The 22,211-nt window shown below is 41.5% G+C and overlaps 1 long non-coding RNA gene across 2 annotated transcripts in view; it reads right to left on the bottom strand.

The window, feature by feature from the left end:
* Window positions 1–16,026: 16,026 nt before the first annotated feature.
* Window positions 16,027–22,211, bottom strand: part of LOC115468099 — a 40,996-nt gene continuing 34,811 nt past the window's right edge. For both annotated transcript variants that reach the window (XR_003941824.1, XR_003941825.1), the window contains exon 3: window positions 16,027–17,249. This is a non-coding gene — a long non-coding RNA (uncharacterized LOC115468099). The remainder of the gene's footprint in view (window positions 17,250–22,211) is intronic.

Below are 22,211 nucleotides of genomic sequence, written 5' to 3'. Positions count from 1 at the left end.
AATAATATATTTATTTATTTAGATGTTGCTCACAGATTTAAAAGAATGGAATTTACAGTTTAGCCACAGGGTGCCTCTGCCCCATGGCTACAAGTGTTGCAATGCTTGGAAGTACACATACAACCAATAGCAAATTCTATGCTTCATTTATATTTAAATCTGTTTATTGATAACATAAGGAAACCACACGGGCATAAAATTTCAACAGTTAACAGTGTTAATACAGCAGTCTACTATCAGACCTATTTCAAACATCCAAACAAGTTCTTCTATTTATCCTTGCCCAAATCCCTCCCTCTCCCACCCTGTCCCTGCTGTAAAGCTTTATAACAATATTTTTTTAAAAACAAAGCCATTTGTAAGTATCCAATACTATTAGTAACTCTCATAAGCAACTGTTTAACAGACATATTAATATTTTTCCCCCAAAAGAATCATCATCCAGAAATTGACAAACAAAGTTGTTCCTCGTTCCTCTGCTCTTCCTCTAAGGTGCAGTACGCCGCAGACCCAAACTGAATTTATCTCAGAGGCTTTGCAGCGTAGACTAAACATAATATAGCAACAGTTGCCAGTCTCAGTTTTTGTCATTAGTGTGCTGCCTATTTATCAGCAGTGATGTAGTAGCGGTCTCTGCTTCCCTCCTCATGTCTCTTCCTATTTCCTCTTCTTGGAATTCCCTATATCCCACCCCACTCCTTCCCCTCCCCAACAGTAAGTTTCCCATAATCTCAGGGAACTTATATCACCATCTAGTGTTACTGATTATGTCATGTAGGAATGTGGGGGTCCCCCAGTCGATTAAGAATAGAACTACGAGCTCGAGGTGCAAGAACGTGTATATAGCTCTTCCAGGTAAGTTATAATTCTTTTTGTCTTTTGAATCTCAAGGAGATGTCTCGCAATTCCATCAGCAACAAGGCATGGAATCTATTACGCCATTGCCAATACGTGGGAGGTTCTGGTTTGACCCAATTGACCATTATGCATTTTTTGCCTATTAAACATGCTTTGTAAATCAATAGATTATAGTGAACAGCTCCAGCCCCCAACACAACGTCTTCCCCCAGAAGAGCGTGCTCTGATCGTGGCAAGATGTGTTTGTGTATCAAAAATCCCAGAAACCCAAATATCCTAGTCCAGAACTGTTGGATTCTCTGGCATACCCACAGGGCATGGCAAAAGGTAGAGGGGGCCCTTCTACATCTTTCACAAGTAAAGGAATCCTGTGCAGTAGGATTGGATCCTCAGCAGCTTAGCCGAAATTGGGTGGTGGAGCAGGTGGGGGAAGAGGGGTTGGTGGTTGGGAGGTGAGGATAGTGGAGGGCAGACTTATACGGTCTGTGCCAGAGCCGGTGATGGGAGGCGGGACTGGTGGTTGGGAGGCGGGAAATATTGCTGGGCAGACTTGTACGGTCTATGCCCTGAAAAAGGCAGGTACAAATCAAAGTAAGGATACACATATGAGTTTATCTTGTTGGGCAGACTGGATGGATTGTGCAGGTCTTTTTGTGCCGTCATCTACTATGTTACTATGTAAGTAGGAGAATCCACGCCTCCCATTTTATAGAGCCTCAATTTAGATATATAGGCTCGAAAAATCACCCTTCCCTGGCATTCTCTTAATTCTGCACTATGTATTTTTCTGGGAATCTGTCTCATATTGCTCAGCAGCCTTTGCAGTGTTATTACTCTTTTAGTATCCGTCGACCATTTCGTTATAAGATGTTCTATGTGTTTATGTTTTTCCTATTGCAGAAGCCTTTTGTGTAGCAGTGATATTGATATGGCTTCGTCTGTTGGTAGGTCGTAGAATTTATCTATTTTATTGGGTATATCCATAGCAAGCGATTGTTTAGGGATTCCTACCATATAATGGAAATCTGTTGGTATGCAAAGGTGTCCATTCATGTTATCACTCCCAGTCCCAAGAAGTCCAACCGCTTAATCTTACCGGTTGAGTCTACCATGTCTTGTATATTATCAATCCCTTTTTGTCCCCAAATTCTAAATTGTACATTATCCATACCTGGGAGAAAATCTCCATTCCCTCTTATAGGCAGTAGCCCATTTTGATGAGCATCAAAGGCCCATGTGCATCCTAGTTCTCTCCACACCAGCCGAAGCGGCCTAATCAACAAACTGTTCCTGATATTTTTCGGGAGAGAGGATTGTTTGGCTTGCAGCACATATTGCAGTTTCAACGGACTAATCCATTTTTCTTCTTCAGCTCTCGGCGTATGATAAGTTGTTCCCATTAGCCAATCCCCTATATGTCTCATTAAGCAGGCTCTATTGTATCACATTATGTCTAGCACTCCCATTCCTCCTCTCTCCCAATTATCTAACAGGTTTTGCCAGTTTATTTGGGGCCTTTTCTTATTCCAAAAGAATTTAGAAAGCAGACCCATCAATTTCCTCCAGTCTCTTCTCAAAAAATATATTGGCAGCACCTGAAAGCAATAAAGCCATTTCGGGAAGCGTATCATGTTAAATAGGGCGATTCGACCCAAAAGAGATAACAGTAAATTAGACCATCTCTCTAAGAGGCGCTTTGTATACTCAAACAAGACAGCTATGTTCCTCTGGTATAGCTTTGAGGGATCCCCTGGTAGTTGTATTCCTAAATAGATAAACGAATTATCTGTACATCTGAGTGGGCAAGCCAATCGAGACCATTCGTCATGTGTCATATATAGCGTTTGGATCTCAGACTTATCCAAATTAAGTCCAAAACCCGAGAAGTCTCCAAATTCCCTAATGAGTTCCAAAGCCACTGGGAGAGACACGCTCGGCTGTCTGAGGATGACCAATAAATCATCTGCAAAAGCGGATACTTTAAAATGCTCAAGCCCCATGTGTATCCCCTGTATTTCTTTTGACCCCAAAATATCACGAATTAGGGGATCTATCACCAACACAAACAGGAGAGGGGATAATGGACATCCCTGTCTAGTGCCTCGGGCTATTGCAAACCTTCGGGATATCACTCCGTTCGTCATCACCTCTGCCAATGGGCCATGATACAATGTCTTAATGGCCTCCCCAAAGAACCCGGTTATTCCATATGCCTCCAGCACCGCGAACATAACGTCCTAGCGCACCCAATCAAAGGCCTTATGAGCATCAAAGCTGATCAGTACTGAAGGGATCTTACCAAGTTTTATCTGTTCCAATGCCATTAAAATCTTCAAGTTTTTTGCAACCGATCAGTCCCGTACAAATCCTACCTGCGGGTCTAGCACCAATTGAGGTAGGAACCTAGCCAATCTGTTTGACAGAACTTTAGCAAATAATTTAGCCTCATAAGATATCGGCGATAAGATTCTGCCAAAGTTGGATCTCTTCCCGGTTTCAGTAAAACAATTATTTGTGCTGTCCTCAGTGAATCTGGAAGTTCCCTTGTGCAACATATGTATTAAAGACCGTTGTTAGACACACCCCAATATCATCAACTAAAATTTCGTACCATTCTGAGGTGAACCCGTCTATTCCCGGTGATTTATACATTGGACTATCTCTTATACACCACTGAACCTCTTCTGCAGTAATAGCCGAATTTAAGACCTCCTGCTGGCTTCTCCCAAGCCGGGGAAGGATCTGCCCCTCTAAATATGATGTTGCTTCTAGGCCCTCCTCCTCTGGTGGTGAGTATAATCGAGTATAAAAGGCTTCAAATACTCTATTAATATCTTTATTTCCTTGTTCGTCTTTGATTTGTGTCACCCATCTCCTCCCCCTTGTCTGGTTAACTAATCTCGCTAAAAGCTTCCCGTGTTTGTTAGCATGTTTATACATCTGCTATTTATAGTATGTCTAGGATTTTTGTGTACGGGAATGAATCAGTTGGTTGAGTTCCACCTGCGACATCATCAGTAATTTCTTATGGGTGCTAGATTGTGTTTTACCATATAGCTGTCGGAGCTTTCACACCCTCCCCTCCAATCGTATCATCTCAGCTTCCCTCACTTTCTTTTTATGAGCTGAGTAAGATATTATGTGTCCCTGCAGCACCGCCTTAGCGGCTTCCCAAAAAAGTACTGGGTTTGATTGAAAGCTTTCTCTGTTGAGTTCCCCATAATCTCTCCATCTATCTTTCATAAATGCATGAAACTGGGAATCATAATATAAAGCTCTAGGGAATCTCCAAGAAAAAGGCCTCGGAGCTTCATTGTTCCAGTTCACTGTTACCCAAATCATTGCATGGTCGGATATTTGTGATGGGCCTGTCTCCGCCTTTTCCAGATAAGTCGCAATGTATTGTGATATTAACAAATAATCTATACACGATTGTGTACCGTGGGCCCTAGATAAATGGGTGTAATCACGCTCTCCTGGGTGCAACAGACGCCAAGAATCCAACAGCTCTAACTCCGAACACACCCAGGGCACTCCCTTAGAATAGTTCACTGGTCTAATCCGGGAGAGGCCAGTGCTGTCCACCATTGGGTCAAATACCTGATTAAAATCTCCGCCAATTATCACCGGCATCTGCTCAAAACTCTGCACCTGCCTGATAATAATCTGAAAGAATTGTTTGTCATATTGATTTGGGGCATATATATTAACCAATAGCAATGGTCTGTTGTTTAGTGTTATGTGTTGAATAACATATCTTGAGAGTCAGTGACTTTACTGTGTAACACATATTGTAGCCCTTTTCGAAATAAAATTACCACCCCCGCTTTTTTTATTGGTCGTGGGACTGTCCACCAGGTCACCTACCCACCATCGGCCCAGTTTTTTGTGCTCAGTTGTGTTCAGATGCGTTTCTTGAAGCAGTGCTATATGTGCCCTTTGTCTGTTCAATGCTTGTAAAATCTTAGATCTTTTGACTGGTGATGTTATACCCCCCACATTCCATGACAATATCTTAATCATATCTCTATTTAGGTGATAACACCAGTTTGATGGATAGAGGGATGCAAATTCTCTAGAAAGGAGGAGTATCCCAGCTTACCCCTCCCCCTAATTGTCCTCTGTGATCTTCCAGTCCCTTGAGTCATACCCTTCCCCGCCAAGGTTTTTTCTTCCTGTTGTTATATGCTTCATTTATTAAGTCTCATTGTACATAGCAATCATTAAGAAAATTGTATGGTTTGATCACTAGGATTCATAGGAGAGTTTACACCAAAGAAAATTAATTACATGATTGAATCATTAAGAACTACCTCAGTAGGGATGGGGGTGTGGAAATAGGAAGGGGCTGCATGGTAGGGAAAGTATGCTGAGCATATGTGCTTGTGAGAGTGACTGTATTGTGTATGTGTTTTGTTCATATATGTGTCTGTGGTCAGGAGACTAGAAAAGAAGGGAGAGGCGGTTTGAAAGGAAGAATTTCCTAAAGGTTATGTTTCATTGTATCAAAGCCTCTTTAATGCAGAGGTTGGAACTGCTTTTCCACTAGAGATATAGGGTATTTGGGGGGTGGGGAAAGGGGTGGCTCATTTTCAAACTCAATGGGGTAAATTCTCAGAAGGTCACCGAAATTTAGATGCTGGGATGATGTGTGCTAAGCATGAATTCATATTTAGGTAAGTTAGTCGAGAGAGTGGTTGCTAAGTAGCTTCATGCTTTCATAGTCACATATGGCTTTCTTTATTGTTTCCAGCCTGAATTTAGAAACAAACTTTTAGATTGTGAGCCCATTAGGGTCAGAGAGAGAACCTGCCTAAAATAATCGGCGCTGAAACAAAATATGCCTTAAATTTAGGCATATGCTATAGAATAAACCTAAGTTTCTGAGTGGTTTATAGAATACGCCTAGCGCCTGGCCACACAGCTAAATTTTGCCATGGGCAGTTATGCCAAGTAACTTGGGTGTAAATGCGAACACCTGAATTACACGCGGATCGGGTGTATTCTATAACCGCACATAGATTTTAAAGACATGCCCACGGCCTGTCCATTCCATGCGACTTAGAATTATACAATATGCTTACAGTTGTACATGTAAATTCTAATTAATGCTAGTGTCAATTATTGTTTGTGGCAATTAGCACTGATCGGCTTGTTAAGTAAGTTGCATGCGCAAATCCAGAATATGACTGGATTTGCGCACGCAACTTAAGTTGCGCTATATAGAATCCAGGGGATAATGTGTAAACCGTTTTGGTTGTGCTACAGAAAGGTGGTATATCGCCTGCATAATCTTGTATCTATATAATGGCAATTTCGCAGAGGACTGCTGGAATAGAATTCTATTATAAGTTAGCAGTTCCATGCCAAACTTTAGATGTGAACATTTGGCTGGCGTAAATGCTCATGCTTAACTGTAAGCAGATAGGAGCATAACTATTATTTATTTATTTATTTATTAGTTACATTTCTATCCCACATTTTCCCACCTATTTGCAGGCTCAATGTGGCTTAGGTAACTCCAAGGCATGCGCCTCCCAAGTCTATGCCCCCTTGCAGTTGCATGCTATGGAATTTGTGTGCCTAGTTTATAGAATAATGAATACGGTCAATTACACATGCAAGTGGAAATTAGTCAATTAGCACCAATTAACATCAATAATTGGCAAGTATTGGTTGTTAACGCCTATTAGCATCTAATTACCCAATTAAGTTAGTAACGGAACAGACCTTATTCTATACATAGTGCATCAAACTTTGCGTGCTAAATGTTAAATTGGTTATCCAACTTTATAGAATGAGGGGGAATGTATCTTTTCACTCCCCACCCTGCCAAAATTGGTCCCATTCCATTGAATTTATGGAGAGTTATTTTGCCCCTAGACAGACATTCTTGATTTCATATGCATATTTCTTGCCAACATTCCATTGGGTTGTAAAGAACAGTGCCCTCCCTGGCAGGCCACCGCTACACCACCATTTGGGAATCTTTTTTTTACTTTATTAACTGCAGTGACTCGTCATAGTCACCCCCGAGCTCCTGTTTATGGCACCTACTGTTCCACTTGATCCTCAGCGTTACACCCACTGTTGTCTCTAGAATTGGGGTGGAAGGGAAGGGTCAGGGATTGACTTAAGATTCTGAGATTTGGTTTGTTTGACTGCGATGTTGGTTAAGAGAATTGTATTCTGTACATATTGTATTTTGCAGTCTTATATTGCTCTTATACCTGTTGCCTTTTTCTAGTAAAGATGATTACAAAAAAAAAAGAAAGAATAACAATGCTCATTTGTAAATATTTAGCAGTCTATTATTTTCTTAGATCATATAATATATAGTACAACTATCTTTCGAAAATCTATGAAGACATTCTTCTTTAACAAGGCCTACAATGAGAACCTACAGACTCACTAGGTCACCTCACCAACCACTCAATTATGAATGCTTACCTTCTATAACTACCCTAATCACTCTCTTCCTTCCTCTTTTCCCCTTCCTAATTACTACACATTACTAACTGAATCAGATCTGATATCCTGAAATGACAATGTTAACAAATCTATGTAAACCACATTGAGCCTGCAAATAGATGGGGGAACGTGGGATACAAATGCAATAAATAAATAAATAAATAAAATTGTAAACATGTATTTTGGTTGACTGTACAACAAATCTCAGATCAAGTCTGTGATGTTACTTTACACTTGATTTTAATTTAGCCAAACCAATCCATCTTTTCTTAGTATTTCAATCCCCTAGTCTGTGGTAATCTCTAGTGCATATGTCTCTTCAATTTATGTGAATGTTGGTTACCTTCATTTTATATATTTAGGTGTTTACATAACACTTAGCTAAAATAAATTATACATGGGTGGAAGTAAATTAGATACCTGTGGCAACAGGAAACAACATAAATAGTCCTAATCACAAAATGGGAGTGTGGGAGAAGCAGGATTTGAACTCTGGTCTCTTGCTTTCCAGTGCATTATTTCAAGGCCACTAGTCCATTCCTTCTTCCAGCATTTATCTATATAATATACTTGGGGCAAAATCTGGTCTCTGTCTGTTGAGTGCAGTTGAGGTGATTAGTTAAGGCGATAATCAGATTTGATGGCTCATCTTTGATAAATACTTCAAGGCAAATTACAATAACAGTATAATAAAACACACAAATTAAATTAATATAACAAAAATAAAGCAAATGAAATTTAAACTAAAACACCCCACCGTGAATCTCCAGAGGATGCAAGGCTGCAGGGGAAGAAGCAGACCACAGGGTAGGAGGGAGCCAGAGATTTACTTATCTGACCAGATAATGTGAGGTTTGCTCAGGGTGAGTCAGACAGGAGAGACTAGGTCTAGGTCTGTGTTCTTAACAGCATCAGCTGTGCTATACTGCATCAGACAAAAGATTTATCAAGCTTAATATCCTGTCTCTGACAGTGGTCAATACAGGATCCTAATGAGTAGATTCATTCCTAGCTGGTACTGGGAGATTGTGTAGCAGGTTAAATGGGAATCACCAGGATTCTCTGCTAAATGTCACTAATTGACAGCTAATGTTACCTTATTAATAGCGTTTTCCATTTATTCCTTTCCATTTGGGATAAATATACCTAACTTTTGACAGTATTACCAACCAGATGCCTTGGTGTTGCATTCATCTGTGCAAGTACTATGTAGTTTGAAATGCTCACATAATAAGAACTGTTAACACACTGATCAGAGCAAATGAAAACCAGAGATGTTCTTATGTGGCATTCAGCCTCTTCTTTGTGAAGCTTGTTAAACATATATGTCTATATTTTCTAGAATCTTGTCTGTTATGCTCTTTTTTGTTTATGGACTTTGATTGTAATCCACTCTGAACAACAGTGGTAGTTAAAATAGCAGAATCTTCATTTTGAAAATTTAATTTTAATTCAAGACCACCACAGAATCTCCTTAACATCACAAAGTTAGCTGTTATTGTCCAGATTCTTCACCTTGAAGAAAAACTTCCTTGTACTGTATTTTGTTTCTGTTGATATGTTTGCTGTTGGCTTCCACCAACTAAAGATAAATTCTTAAAGGACACTTTTGTTATATTTTAATCAACTTCATCTTCCTCCCCAAAGCCACTGATCTTTGGTATATAAATGGATAGGATTTGTCTTAGTCAGAGCAAGCCTACCCAATTCCTTACCCTTTTTAAATTGAGATGTTAATAGCCAAGGCTGTCTACTGCAGCCAGTGCCACTGCTTCCAGCATATCTATAATTATGCTATTATGTGATAAATTTTGATGTTGCCATGTTCCTTGTACTTGACCATATCCAGTGCTGAAGAATAAGACATTAATATACTAAAAATCAATTTGCATTAGACATTACACCTTAGATGTGCAACTGCTGAGCCTAAGGATTAAAAATGAGTTTATAGTTCTATCTGCTTATTTACTGCACAGTGAAATGCTCACACTAAGCTTGGGATGTGTTCTTTAAAACACAGAGGTAAGTCCTATGATGAAATGCTTCTGCAGCACTGCAGTCCTTTACAACTGGATAAACATACAATTTTAGCTTCAGTTTGATATAAAGTGAGGCTTAATCTATCTATATAATAATTGGTCACTCTTCTTCCCTGGCTGACTGGGTTCGTAACAGTATGCAAATGAGCTGACATCAGCTCACCTCCAGCGTTCCCTTCCCTCTCAGTGTCCCGCCCTCGCGGAAAGATGAAATGACATCAGAGGAGGGCGGGACACAGAGGGAAGGCTGGCGGCGACGCGAGTCGAGCCTGCCGCCATTGCGACCTGAGGTAACATGATGCTCACCATTGTTTTTTGCCTATATTTTATGTGGCTTACACCCATTTACAATCACATCATGACTCCATTTGTAGGTGGATTGTACACCTTCATCTTATACCAGGGCTTCCCAAACCTGTCTTGAGGTCACCCCCCCCCCCCCCCAGACATCTGGTTTTCAAGATATTCGTGAATATACATGAGATACATCTGCATGCATCAGAAACCCAGTATATATAAATTTCTCATACATATTCAGTGTGGATATCCTGAAAACATGACTGACTGAGGTTTAACATGGTTGCATCAAACAGGAACTGTTTTGCTTCAGCTTCACCATTGACCAATCTTGTGCAAGGTAGCACTTTTATTACAATAAGAAGTATCTCCCACAAGAGTGTCTATAAGAAGGGGCTTGGGCTTACATATGCAGATTTCTACCATAAATATTGAGGAAATTAATTTTTTTTTCTGAAAACATGGTTATGAAAAGCTTCTCTTCAGTAATTGTTGCATAAGGAGTTTGACAAAAAAAAAAAAGAATGGGGGCCTTGGAAGATAAGCTTATGATAAAAACAAAAAGAGTGGAAGCACAGAATATGATGGCAAATCAGGACCATTAAGTCCATCCCGTCTGCCTAATGTTCCAGTAAAGACACCATCCTGTTCTAACTTCATAGCCCAAGAAAGAGGGGAACAGAGGTTTAGCTGTGTCTTATTTCAAACATCCCTACTATGAAGAAACTGACCAGATATGCATTGGGGGCAATCCTATACGTATGTAGGACTACATAAAATGCTATGCAAGTATTTTCAGAGACGTGGAAAAATTCCCCATGTTTTTATTCTGAACATTCAGATGAACTGAATGTCCTTTGTTATGCTGAACGTGGTTGAAGCTGTTTGGGGGCAGTGGGTGCTGAGTACCCCCAAGGTCCTTAATTTGTATCTAAGGAGGGACAAATTTTATTGTGTTTGAAACCTGCAAGCATTTTGAAATGTTGGCATCAATGACTGAAGCATCCAGTAAAAAGCAGAATAATACCAAAGAAAATGAGCTGAAAGCTGTAACTGACTCGGGAGTGTATGGCTGTGCTCACCCAGTCACAGTCCATTTGGTTAGAAGTCGGACCCTTGAGATGGCAGACAGCAATGCATCCAAGAGCCTCTCTTTGGAATCAGTGAATCACCTCTGTCTAATGGCATCATGACCCATGATTGTTCTTATACTTTATTCTAGAATCCCAATTAAGGCTTCATGCAGACTACCCCAGGGCTATTGCAAGGTACCTATAATAACATTACCCAAGGAACACAATAACACACAGCCACTTAAAAGCATGAAATCTAGTGCTCTGCGATACAGATGAAATGGAAATTTAATTTATAATCTTATTTTAATTGAACTTTTTTGAGCTTACAAAAAGGTCAGCAAAATGGCTAACAGCCAGAGTGCTTTTCTGGCTGTGAAATAAAGTGTCTGAAATCCTTACGAATCTGAACGAAACAGAAGGAATATGCATACTTTTTTTTAAAGACTAGAATTGTAACAGAACTATCTGAAATAGCACCTGTAAAGTCATACTCAAGCAGATCAATGATCCATCAAGCCCAGTATTGTGCCTCCAAAGGTGACCAATGAGGGTTACTTAGACATAGCTGGTAGCTCCTGACAGACCTGGTGTAAGGGTATTAGGTACCCAAGGCAAACTTTCAGCATTGTGTCCCCTTCAGTTAAATTACAAGCCTTTGCCTCTCCACACTAATTTGTAAAACTGCATACTTGAACATCACTTCTAACTATGAAACAGCTTTTTGGTCTGTGTCATAAAAAGGAAAAATACACATCTGGAGGTGTAGTTTTATCCATACCATAGCTGCTTTAAAAAAAGAAAAAGGTGTTTTTCATGGTGGGAGTAGTGGCAATATTTAAAGGGCCTACTGGCCGGAAATGGAAGCCTACTAGAGGACATTGATAGGGGGCAGGAGTGTGAAGAGAATGGGATATGATGGGGGAGAAGAGGGTTTCATCATTGAGGAAAAATGGGGGCAGAGAAGGGCTTCATGATGGGGAGGTGAGGTAGGATCTGACAAGGAAAGAACAGAGAAACTTAATGGGGAAGGGAGGAGAGAAGACAGAAGATTTCCTAATGGGAAAGGAGGCTCCTGATTGGAGGAAAGAAAGGGTTCTTGGTAAAAAAGAAGAGATACCTGATGGGGAAGGAGGTGAGTGGAGACACTTGATAAGGAAACAAATAGGAGACTGAAGGGGGCGAGGCGGGTTCCTTGATAGCTCACTTCTTTCCCTGCCCACCCTCACAAAATTCCACATAATCTTCTGGACACAACTAAGTACTGTAAGTGAAACCATTTCTGACCCATCCAATCAAACTTCTGTTACTAGATTATATAATATCTCCCTTTTACTTTGCGCAGATCTCATATTTATCAGTGCATATCCCACCCTTTCCTCCTCCACTGGTGTCAGTTGAACTTTCAGCCATATTTGACCCCAATTTTCCTTCCCTGTTACCCTCCCCTCACGTTCCACAACCATTCCTCCCCATAGCACTCGCCATCGATACAACACTCTCTCACATATCCAGAATTATAGATGTTAACAGCCTCCTTTCTCTCAATGCCCAAACTCCTTGGGATGGCTTGTACTAAACCTTCTGCTTCCCCATATCACTTCAACTTTTCCCTTTTTTCTCCCAAGTACATTTTAGTCACCACCCTTACCAAGCCCCCATTCTACCCTCCTCCTACACAATTGCCCACCCCTCTACACTTTAATCCCACTCTTGCTTCACACAGTCATAGGAGACAACTTCTCAAAATGGTTAGGGGTGCTTAACTCAATACACATTCTATAAGAAACCACCTAGGGGAAGATGCACTAAAAAATGGTTAGAGCCCTTACCGAATCGGTAAGGAACGGGCATGCATTAAGGAAAGGGAATGCAAATGAGCTGCTCGTTGTAGCTCACTTGCATTCTCTATTCTATCGGTAAACACTCGGCCGGTCGAGCATGCGCAGAGCAACCAAGCGTTATACTGGCTGCACTGCACATGCCAAGGACATCCTTCAATCAAAAAACAACAAAAAAAACTCATCCGATCCGTTTCAAAGCCTTTCAAACAAAGACACACTCACCCGATCCGTTTCAAAGCCTTTCAAAAGTCCCAGAAGCATGGTTAGCTCCCCCCCCCCTGAATTTTTTTTTTTTTTACATTTTATGAAGTTTTCCAATCCCGCGCAGACCCAACGAGAGGTACAGACCTCTCGTTAGATTTTCCACCGTTTTCTAGTGTTATGGCAATCAGAAAAGGTTAGTGCATCTCATCACAATAGGGGTTTCTACACAATTTGCTCATCTGCATTCCGTTTTCGTTAGCTGCTACCGTCGTCAGAAAAAAGTAGTGCATGCCAGGGTTTACTACTTGCTCGTTAAGGGCTCGTTAAGTTTATTGCATCTGGCCCCTAGTTTTAAGCAGCAGAAACGTGTAATTCGACTCTTGTAGAACACCAACTAGCAGTAAAGTATGCACCATGTTTTGATGACGTACTTTCTCAGTAGGAGTGTGCATGGGTGGAGATTGGGTGGAGCATGTAAATACGCATATAAATGATTGCATTCTATAATGGAAACCCTCTAAATTAAATCAGGAATTTTTCAAACTCGTATAACAATACTAAAATCCAAAAATGTTTGAAAATATCATGTGTGTGAATCTCGCCTTGTGCAAGGCGAGACTCACACATATGATATTTTCAAACATTTTTGGATTTTTGCATTCTATAATGTACATGTGTTCTGGTTAACATTTAGCAGTGAAAAGTTATAGCAACCACAGATCTAATGTAAGTGACCATGCCTTAAATGTATTTTTTGCCACTTGTGCTAGTATTCTGTACAGAAAAGTAGGCACCTACACTTTTTTTTATAGAATAGGTTTGAAATAGACATCTGCTTACCCTTATCTTAGACACTCTGTTATAGAATTACCCTTCATGATTTAGATGGATATGGGTGGGGGCACATACACATAGATCACACCTCTGTCCCTATCACCCAGCCTCTCTTTCCCTTACACCAGGTTTTTGCCACTTCCAGCTCTTCACAGCATTCTCCCTCCCAACCAATAACTCTTTTCAAGTTCCTTTACCCCTTCCTCTCCCCTCAATTCTTCATCTAGTACTTTTCTGCATAGGTGGTCAGTGGCTTAGCTGTTTAGGAAAGCTAAAGGTGATGGGGGTGAGGCAGGGCCTGAGTCCTTAATTATATGATTACATCCAGGGCCTGAGTCCTTAATTATCTGATTACATCCAGAAATAAAGATCAGCAAAAGTTACAAACAATAACTTTTATTAAATACAGATATTAACATATGTAGCAAATGCCAAATAAAGTGGGAAAGAAAATTAAACAGTGCAAACTTCTGTAGATATATAGGTCTCTTAGGCAATTGAATTAAAGTGGATTTTAAAAAGTACCAGTAGATGATGCCTACGCCTCTAAAGAGGTCTGCAGCCAGTCTGCCTCCTTCCTTCTCACATCCCATTTGCCAGTAGCCTGTCTACTACTACTACTACTACTATTTAGCATTTCTATAGCGCTACAAGGCGTACGCAGCGCTGCACAAACATAGAAGAAAGACAGTCCCTGCTCAAAGAGCTTACAATCTAATAGACAAAAAAATAAATAAAGTAAGCAAATCAAATCAATTAATGTGAACGGGAAGGAAGAGAGGAGGGTAGGTGGAGGCGAGTGGTTACAAGTGGTCTGCCCCTCTGTTTCTCTCTCTCTTACACACATATCTTTCCCCACCCCTTCCACCCTCAGAGAGCTTGTTAATTTTGCTGCCTCATGAGATAGGGAGCTGCAAGGTCAACAGGTTCATCATGAACCTCAAGTTGCTCAAACTGTCTGAGAGCTGGGAGGGGGGGGGTATGTGGAAGGAGTAAGGAAGCTGCTGGACACGAGGGTAGTAAAGGGAAGGAATATACTGGACTAGAGTGCAGAGATGCCAAGGGTGGCCTATCCAAAACAGTGACATATACCACCCCAATGAGTGACAGTGAAGTCCAGTGAGTGGGATTGTTCACATAGTGCATTTACCCCCGGGTTATATATATATGTATATTTATGGCAACAAGTTGTGCACACAACTTAATTGGCTTAACAAGCCAGTCAGCACTGATAATTGCCATTTAACAATTATTGCCACTAATTGGCTTTAATTAGAAATTACGCACACAACTTTCTAGGCATATTCTATAAAACGATGCATGTAAGTTCTAAGATGTGTATCTGACGTCAGAAGAAGGCGGACACTGAGGGAACCAAGAGCGTGAAGGGAAGGGAGACGTCGGCAGCGCTTCGCTTTCACTGACACTGCTGCGACCGGAAGTAAAAGATTTAAAGGCCCCAGGACGCGGAGGAAAGAGCAGAGAGGCATGGATGGGAGGGCAGCAGCAGGGCCCAGGGAGAGGACAAATTGCTGGAAGGGGAGGGGAGAGAGGAGGATTGCTAGCTATGGATGCAGCAGGGAAGGGCAGAGAGGGACAAGGATGGACATGGGGGCCCAGGGAGAGGACAATTTGCTGGAAATGGAGGGGAGGGGAGAGAGGAGGATTGCTGGCTATGGATGGAGGAGGGAAGGGCAGAGAGGGACAAGGATGGACATGGGGGCCCAGGGAGAGGACAATTTGCTGGAAATGGAGGGGAGGGGAGAGAGAGGAGGATTGCTGGCTATGGATGGTGGATGGAGGAGGGAAGGGCAGAGAGGGACAAGGATGGACATGGGGGCCCAGGGAGAGGACAAATTGCTGGAAATGGAGGGGAGGGGAGAGAGGAGGATTGCTGGCTATGGATGGAGGAGGGAAGGGCAGAGAGGGACAAGGATGGACGTGGATGGGAGGACAGGACCCAGGGAGAGAGAAGAAATTGCTGGAAATGGATATAGAGCAAGAAATGAAGAAGAAAGGAGGAAAGTAAAGAAATAAATGGAAAGGAAGCCCTGGAAATGGAGTTAAGAGGACAGATAGCAGCAGACTCAGATACTGGGCCAGCATGATCGGAAAAAGAAAGTCACCAGACAACAAAGGTAGAAAAAAATCATTTTATTTTCATTTTAGCGTTTGGAATATGTCCACTTTGAGAATTTACATCTGCTATCTTATTTTGCAATGTATAGCAATTTGTTTCTAAGAATATTGCTGACAATTCCTGTCAGTGTAGCAAGTGGTGAGCGATCATTTTCACCGGGGGGGGGGGGGCGTGATCATTTTCACGGGGGGGGGGGGGGGGGCGCCAACTGATAGTCTGCAGGGGGGCGCCAGAGACCCTAGGCACGGCCCTGGCCCACATTCACAGCTAACACAGCCTAGAAGCTACCAGTGGTCATAAAAAAAAAGAGTGAGCCGGTGACTATGAGGTGGACAAGGGTGGGATTGTTCCTTGGCTTGCAGGAGGGGTTGGAGCTCGTCACACAGGAGCTGCATGGCAGCCCTGTCAAAGCAGTACCTAGACACTGCTGGTCCGTATGGTCCAGGAAATGGTTACGGGGCCTGAAAGCTCTGGGGTGTGGGTATCTCCTGCGGGATCTCCCCTCCAAACTCTCCTCCTCCTCCAATATGTGAGCCACCTGTGCATTCAGTGCATCCATATCCCACCAACACAGGCGCAACCCACTAACCCCCACACACACTTCTCCCTACCAGCCTAGTGAAGACCACCAACAATAAACACTGACACTCACTCTCCCACTACCAACCAACAATGCACACACAGCACACACCAATCACCCTCTCAGTTATAGCAAACACTTGTGCCACACCCTCTGAGCACTCACTCTCCCAGCAGCAACCAACAGTCCTCTCACACACACACACACACACACACACACACATAGCAGCAGCACACGGGCCAAACAGAGCAACAAGAATAGAGAGAAACCAAACAGATAAGGGAATATAATGAAAGGTGTGTGGGGTTGGGAACAGTGAGTACTGGGGGAGGGGGGGCATACAGAGGAAGGGATAGTTGTGGCTGGCAGGGAGGGCAAGGAGCTGAGAAGATGAGACATAGAGGAGGTAAGTCAGGGAATGTAAGGGTGACAAGTTTCAGACTAGGGCAAACAGACAAATGGTAGCACAGCACTCGGCAACTCTTAACTTTCTCTCAAACTGACAATTCCTCTACAACTCCACCAATTCACAAATGACTCTAAAGACAGCTTTGCTCTTATCCAAGATACTTTTACATCAGGTCAAATTCCTACATTTCCCCTCCCACCATGGAAAACCCAGTTTGCTATCCGTTATAGGCTGGAAACGTTCATTCCCTAAGACCGCCCAAGTCACATCTCCAAAACACCCCTCTGGAGATGTCATACTCTAAACGTACTAGCGATTTAGACCATTTTTTTCTTTTATTATACTCCTTGGACATTTGTCTGCGAGATACTCGTCCATGTGCTTTTTAGGCCATATTTTGGACGTTTTTCTCTATCAAAAATGAGCCAAATAACAGCATGATTATAGATGTGCTGGCAGAAGTGACACCAGCTGCAGTAGACAGCCTTGGCTCTGAAAACCTCAAAAAAAAAAAAAAAGGTTAATGAATTGGGTAGACTTGTTCTGAAGATGAAGAATTATATCCATTTATATTCCAAAATCAGTAACTTGGGGGAGGGGGAAGTTGATTAAAACATAATGAAAGTGCCCTTTAGGGATTTATCTTTGGGCTGAAAGAAGCCAACAGCAAACATATCAACACAAGCAAACAGAATACAAAGGAGTTTTTCAAGATGAAGAGTCTGGAGGATCTGGGCACCTTAATGATTGGGAATGCCAAATATAATACAAATTATCCTTCTCTGCACAAAATGAAGGACCTTGCTCAATATTGGGGGTGCTTAGCACCCACTGGGAGACAGGTGGTATTTGGGTGCGATCATATATTTTTCAGGCATTTGCCTGCTCCTAAGTTGCCAGTAGGCAAGATTTATTTATTTATTGCATTTGTATCCCACATTTTCCCACCTCTTTGCAGGCTCAATGTGGCTTACAATACATCATGAATGGTGGAAATATATAAGAAAATAGACATTTAGTATTACAGAAAGATCTTGGATAAGATAATGAAAAACACGATAATAGTATAACAAGCAATATTGTAAGACAATTCTGGATATATGTGTAGGATGTTTCTTTTTTGTTTTAAATATATATATTTATTCTCCTTTTACAGTATTCTTAATTTTGGGTGATGTCTATTAAGTCATTTCTTCATCTGAACATGTTGTTTTGGGAATCCAGTGTTTATAGCTAGCCAAAGTTAAACAATCAGCTGTGACCCTTGCAGATCAGGGTTTTGGTTTTTTTTTTTTAAATTTTTTTGTTTTATGCTTTGGTGGCTTTTTTATATTTGTTTCTTTGGCTCACAACTTTTTATCTTCTTTTGTCCCTCTAATAGATTGCCAACTGGTACCCAGCTTCCCCCAATGCAATTTCTTCCATTTTTATATGTGACTCTGTTTCAGGGTGATCTCTGTTTCAGCTGTTGACATTTCAACTAAAAACTGGAAGAAGAAAAAACGAACAAAAAAAAACCCATTAGCGATAATGCAGAGAGTGGGTAGGATTTTCAACCCCAGAAGTGTTCTGTAATGTCTCATCACATGGAGGACCACAGTTCAGTTTCTGGATTTTAAATTTCAGCTGAGGAGTTTGCTTAGTATGCTGTGAAATTGGTCTCTGGCACAATCTAGAGTGCTCTACAGGGGAAAACTGGACACTTGAACAGTTAGGAAGAAGTGAACTGAAACCTAATAATGAGAGATTGACAGCTGCAGCCCAGGAGAGTGAATTATTTTATTAAGATTTATTTACCACCTTTCAAGACATGTACAGCAAGAGTAAGTTGAACATAGACAATAGAAAGTTACAGCAGTAAAAATATTCAAACAGTAAATAGTATGCCATAGTATGTAAATTATGTCACCATAATATGCAACAAAACATTTTAATATAAGGGGACTAATTTAAAGAAAGTTGCATATGGTCAGAAATGTGAATGAATATAATCTCAGTTAAGGGTAGGAGTAGATAAGCAAGTCCTGCTACAGTATATGGTGTTAGATCTTTTTTTTGTGTGTGTGACTAGTAAGTTAGTTGATTCTTCCATTAAAGGCTTGGGAGAAAAGCCAGACTTTCACCTGTTTCCTGAAGCAGAGACAGTCTTGTGTTCAATAAAGTCTTTCAGGGAGTTAATTTCAGAGTGTGGGGGCCAGGAGCGTAGCTAGACCTCCAATTTGGGGGGATGACACATTCCCTCCCCCCTCCCCCTACGCATTAAAAATACCTTTTCTTGCGGGGATCTCGAAGAAATTTGGCGTCTGAGCTGCTCACCTTCTTCTTGTGCTGCTGTTGTAATCAGAAGCTGGAGGCATGCCTCCAGCTGCTGACTCTGGGACTCCCTGAGCATGTGCAAAGAGAAGTCCAAGTGTCAGCAGCTGAAGGTATGCTGCGGGCATCCCATTACAGCAGCAGAAGGAAGTGAGTGGTTCAGACCCCAAACCCCAAATTTAATTGGCAGGGCTTTGGCATCCCCCCCCAGCCATTGAATGGAGTGCTGCAGGTTTGGAAGGGGCCTGAGCCCAAAGTGGGGAGCCACAGCTTCCCCATGGCTACTTCGGAGAAGGTTCACAGTAAGCAAGAAAAGACACCGAGATCAGGATTCTCAGAGAACTAAGGAGAATGAAGAGGCTGTGGTCACCTGGGACATTCCCATTACAATCAATAAGAAGCTTGAGTCAAGAAAACTGGACATAATGGAGAAGAACATGAGAACTGTATTGATGACAAAAGTAAGGATAAACAGTTGTGGATTTGATATACTGCCTTTCTGTGGTAACAATCAAAGCAGTTTACATGTATTATAGGCAGGTACTTTCTCTGTCCCTACTAAGCTAACAATTTAAGGGCTCATTTTACAAAGCAGTGCTACTGATTAGTGGTGCAATAAATGCAAAGAAGCCTATTCAATTCCCATGGGCTTCTTCCTATTCAGCGAACATTAATCAGTAGCACCACTCTGTAAAAGGAGCCCTAAACTTTTGTACCTGGGGCTATGGAGGGTTAACTGACTAGTTCAAGGTCACAAGGTGCACAGTGGGAATTGAACCTGTTCCCCAGGCTCTCAGCCTAAATTGCCTATACATATTACATCTTAGAGACAGGAACCAATAATGGAGAAATTCTTTTAACAATTAAACCACCTGAACAGACTGTAGTAGTATATCCAATCAAACAGTTCAGAATATTCAATAAATCAAGAAAAATGTGTAATAAAGTGCTCAGAAACAATGCAGTGCCCCAAAGTGATATCATGAACACATCCAGGCACCTATATCTCAATCACTGCACTTAGCAAAATGTCCATTTTATAATATAAAGAGATCAATTAGCTTAAGAGGAGAAATTCACAGTGAGGTGAGAAGTATTGGTAGAAAACAAAATACCCCAACTAGGATCCAAGTTTCACCATAAAATATGGCTTCATCAGGGGGTCTCCATAATCACGACAAGCCAGAAAAAGCTCCTATCTCCATGAGCAGTAACTTTTAGAGACCAAGATCATACTCCTCGTATCCTGTCTTAGGAGTGAGATTCATTATTGTCATGGTATACGCAAAACTAACCTATTTGGAGACACTGCCCTCAAAAGGAATTGACATTGCCATGTTTTGATCAACAGCCAACTGTCTTCTAGAACCTAGAACATTAGTTTTAAGATACATAATTGTGTGTTTTAAATCTTGTCCTACAAGGAAAGTACTGCTGTTGAAAGCAGAGTTTGTACCTTTAATCTCTGTGAAAGAGACCGTCTGTGCTCAGATATGATTCCAAGTGCAAAAAGTCACTCTTCAGCCTTGTCATATCTGAGCACAGGCACTCTCTTTCACTGAGATTAAAGGAACAAACTCTACTTTCAACAGCGGTACTTTCCTTGTAGGACAAAATGTAAAACACACAAACTCTGCTTTGCTTTCCATCATGTCATCTCACATTAATTAAATCTCCCTCAGAATTACTGAAGACCTGCCGTCTTCTGTATCTGAGGTACCATCACTGATGAGGAACCATTGCAAATCATCTCACCAAATCAAATATGAAAACTCTGCTTTCAACAATGTTACTTCCCGTCTCTGCGGGATCAAGGATTAAAAAAATGCAAACTCTGCCTTCAACAGCTGTATCTCCTTTGTTTGACAAGGTTGAATCAAGGATTAATAAAGATGCAAATTCTGCCTTTGATCATGCAACTCTTCCTGCAACCTTCTTGACATGCTACATCCTACATCATTCTACACACTCTATCATGAAAGCAGGCTTTCTTTCTCAGTGGCCATCTCCATTCTGCTATCTGATTGCCTACTCCAGTCATCATCATGTAGGATGCAGAATTCCCATAGCAGGGTATGTGCATGACAGATCTTATTCTTTCAACCCATAGAAAGTTGGAAAGAATTAGTCATAAAGGGTGGAGGATATTTGTGTGCCTGGGGCAAAATAACTAGGAGAATTTAATGGAATCGAATGAAACCTGACATGGGGAAAACTGGTGAAAAGGCACGTCAAATTTTAAAATGGGCCAGATCAGACATGGAGTCCAGAGAAATAAACCCCTCCCCCCAAAAAATTGGCCCAGTGCATTTCTGCGGGAGTAGTTTCTGCTTCTGCAACATAGAAATCTGCATACAGTGAAACACATTGATTGTAGAGGTGTCGATACAAAGTGATTACTTGGTGAATCACGTGGAGAAATGGTAGATCCTCAAGAAATGCAGTCCAACACCAAGAAAATGTGGCAGAAAAATGCATAAATATTTCTCACTGTTTTGAGTGCCACAGTCTTGATCAAAAATAACTTCCAAGCTCACCTGGATAAGTTGCCTATACATGTTACATCTTATGACCTCCAGAAAGAAGCTCTCTTTGGCACAATGCAAGTACTATGGCGAATATTAGCAGTAAATTTGAGAAATTGAGATCATACTCCACATACCCTGGCTTAAGAATGAGGTTGATTCTTGTCATGGTATGTGTAAAACTAACCCATTTTGAGAAATTGCTCTGAGTAAAACACAGCAGATAGGCAACTGCTCATTTCAAACTGCCCTCTCCCATTCTCTACTCTCCTTACCCCTTAATTGCCCCCAATAGTACCCCTGACCTCCCAACAGCCCCCAGCAACTTCCTTAGTACCCCCAAACAGCTTCAGTCCCCAAAACTACCTCCTGTCACTACCTCACCACCCTCAAACTACCCCCTCTCCAAAACTACCCTAATCCCCAAAATCTACCCCTTCAACTGTCCTATTCCCTACAACTACTGCCCCCCAAAACAACTAACCCCTGCAACTACCCCATCCCAATTATTATGAGCCAACATCTGCTCCACCCTCAAAAACTAATCCCAAACTGCTCTAATTCCCAAAACTACCCCTGAAGCTACTCAACTACCCCCAAGCTATGCCCAACAACTACCCTAGT

The sequence above is a fragment of the Microcaecilia unicolor genome, chromosome 4, assembly GCF_901765095.1.
Source record: "Microcaecilia unicolor chromosome 4, aMicUni1.1, whole genome shotgun sequence".
In the NCBI taxonomy this organism is placed as follows: domain Eukaryota; kingdom Metazoa; phylum Chordata; class Amphibia; order Gymnophiona; family Siphonopidae; genus Microcaecilia; species Microcaecilia unicolor.
The sequence above is the reverse complement of the archived record's forward strand: the minus strand, read 5'-3'. Positions and strand labels throughout refer to the sequence as shown.